The sequence below is a fragment of the Panthera pardus genome, unplaced genomic scaffold, assembly GCF_024362965.1.
Source record: "Panthera pardus isolate Hobbes unplaced genomic scaffold, ASM2436296v1 HiC_scaffold_2, whole genome shotgun sequence".
In the NCBI taxonomy this organism is placed as follows: domain Eukaryota; kingdom Metazoa; phylum Chordata; class Mammalia; order Carnivora; family Felidae; genus Panthera; species Panthera pardus.
The window spans coordinates 127,090,520-127,093,738 of NW_026526765.1; positions in this window are offsets into that span (position 1 = coordinate 127,090,520).

Consider the following 3,219-nt stretch of genomic DNA (forward strand, 5'->3'; position numbering starts at 1 on the left):
CCTGGGTGGCTCAGGTGGTTAAGTGTCCGACTCTTGGTTTTGGCTCAGGTCATGATTTAATGGTTCATGAGTTAGAGCTCCACGTAGGGCTCACACTGACAGTGCAAAGACTGCTTGGGATTGTGTCTCTCTCTCTCACTCTCTCTCAAAATAAATAAATAAATTGTTAAAAAATTAAAAAGAAAGAAAGAAAAAATAAAAGCACCCATATGATCACTTCTGTTACAGAGAGGTTGTGGGAGAGGGATGGGCTGAATGGGTAAGGGGCATTAAAGAATCCACTCCTGAAATCATTGTTGCACTATACACTAACTTGGATGTAAATTAAAAAATTAAATTAAATTTTTAAAAATTAAAAAAAATAAAAGAAGACAATAAAACAACAAAAAAGTACCCATATGATTTAAGCCAGAAAATCCACTTCTAAGAATTTACCCAAGAAAAATGTGCCATGCTCTCCCCCAATATTTGATGAATAATAAATGTGAGCGTAAAGCCAGTGAGGAGGGTGTTCGCCCATGTGGAGGAAGAAGAAAGGAAGAAGCAACCTATGTTTCCATCCACAAAGTACCATTGTGAACAGGAGCCACAGCCTCAGGGCAGATGGTCAGGAATACCCATGGAGACCCACATGCACACACAGTACAAGAAGAGGAAAATCTCAGTCACAAAAAGGTGGTCTGGACACCATTTTGGTTTTTATAACGAGATAGTGAGATTATTAAACTTTTTTCCTTTGTATTTTCTTTCTAGAATAATCATATGTTGCTTTTTAATAAGGAAAAAAACTTTTATAAGTGCATGATAAAGCTAGAGCAAAGGCTTGGGTGAGATGCTTGCCTCTGTATACATTGAATGGTTTCCATAATCTCGAGTGATGAAAACACCCAATCATGGGGTGCCATCGGATGTAACTCACTACCGGCACGTCTCACAGCACCCAGGGAAAGAATGGTACCCCACCTTTGACAATAGGTGGTACCCACACTAGGACGTGGTCATGAAATACAGGCTCCCCATCTCAAGTCCCTATCCTTCTGCCCCCTTGGGCCTACAGGAGGTCAGCAGCCCAGGAGGCTAGCCCCAGGCTGGCAGTGGGGAGCAGAGCATGGCACCAAATGCACTGTGTCAGGGGTCCAGGCCAGACCTGCTCTGTCATGCTGGGGGACCTTGCAAGGGCCACAGCCCCTCTCTGACACTGTTATCTTTATACATGACCATGACTCCTGCCCTGCCTACCTTACAATAGGACTGACAGAAGGAGCAAATGAGAGGCCTAATGTGTGCCAGGCACCAGGGGAATACATGTGAATGAGCTTATTCCTCTTCGATTACATGCCTGACTCTCACAGAGTCAGGACATAAATCTGGAGATGCCCCCAGGAAGCTGAGGAGGTAGGTTTCCAGCCAACCCCCACTCCTACCACTGCACCCATCCCCCCTCCCCGCGCCACCTCGCAGAGCGCTCAGCCACACACACCTGCTGTCCCCTCCCTGATGCGTCTTCAAGGAAGTCAGAGTCCCAAAGAAAAGCAAACCCTTTGGGCGGCTTCTGGAAGCAACAGTAGCCTTACTGTCCCAGTTATAAGAATCCCTTTGCAAAGAAAGTTTTTACAAAGAGAAAGGCAAAGAGAAAAGGGGGGGGGGGGCGGGTTAACGACAACAGAAGGGCAGAGCAAACCATTTCAAGTCCTGACATAGGCAAACTGGTTCTTAAAGCACCTGTTTCTGAACAGGAACGCAAAGCTCTGTCCCGTCATGCCACACAGCTGGGGCTCAGTGCACTGCCAACTAACTTACATAAGCTCATGAAAACCCCATTCTTTTGAGTTCCCTGTTTGTGCAAATAGTGTCAGGGGCGCATCCGAGCACCGTGGCCATCCATCATCGCCTGTGCATTTCCCAGGCTGGCGCTGACTCACCTGGGCCCGAACCCATGCTGTGTACACACCACGGGAGCGGTGCCTGCTACAGGCCGCGTCTGTCACCACAGGGCCTTCCGGCCTGTGGCCACCTCTTTCGCATAGATCAGGCCCACAATAGCCATACTAATGATGATGAACCCCCGAGCATTCAGAGGGAGAGGAAAGGGGCCTCCGGAACTGAGACGATACATGACGTGTTTATTTTGATCCATCAGCCCAACCAAAGGTTGGGGGTTCGGAAACCACTGCTCTGCCAGCACATCTGCCCTAGAAAGAAGACAGTTAAGGGGCTTGAGATACCCTGGCAGGAAGCACCAGCGCCAGCAAAACCTCAAAGGGGACCTTCACTCTGCTCCCAGGGCACAAGGGACAGTGGGGCCCTAATAACCCAGGATCAGCAGCCAGCAACTAGCTACCAGCTGCCCTCCAAGCCAGTTACTTAACCCACACACAGGAAATCTTTTCTAGAAGTCCACTTTAAAAAGAAAATACACACATACCCATTTGGAGCCTCAGAGCACAAGACCCAGAGGACAAGAGGGATCTGGCTGCATGCGCCCATCATAGCCTGGATTCAGGAGAATGAATCAGGATCAAAGCAATGCTTTGATTTTCCACAGCAACAAACACCAGGCAAGGCCCACTTCTGTCCATGAAAAATGAGGTGCATTTACTTAGTTACATATTTGACATGAGCTCAGATGAGCAAACGGTATAATACATCCCACTACGATACTTAGAAACTTTATGCCTTAAATTCTCTGTGTGTATTGATCTTTGCTATTTATGTACATAAATAAAGACAGACACATTTAGGCATGTAGCTAATGTACAAAATCTGCCTAATGTCAACGCTACCCAAACAGGCTGGAAAGTGTTAACAAAAACCTGTAACGTGGTTCTCGCTCAATCAACACCCTTAAAAATCAACACTTGTTGCTTCTGTGTGTTCCTGAGCAGCGAAACTGGGTAGGTCTCCTTTGGAGCACAGATCGATTGGTCTTTTCTCTGTCCCCAAAAAGGAAGTACTTTCCAGGAGACCTGGTGGGCCCTAACCACAAATGTATATCTATGACATACGTCTCATTCTGCCAGGGAACACAAGCAAGCCCAGCTATTTTTGAGATTCGATCTTAGCTATTAAGCATCTATACGATCTATATACTGTTCCAGAGCCTAGAAAAGCAGCAATGAACAAAGCAGACAGAACAGGCATATCCTTAACCTCATGGAGCTCACATTTTAGTACCCTTACCCTTACCCTTTTGCTTTTGCTTGATTTGCTTCCTAATAA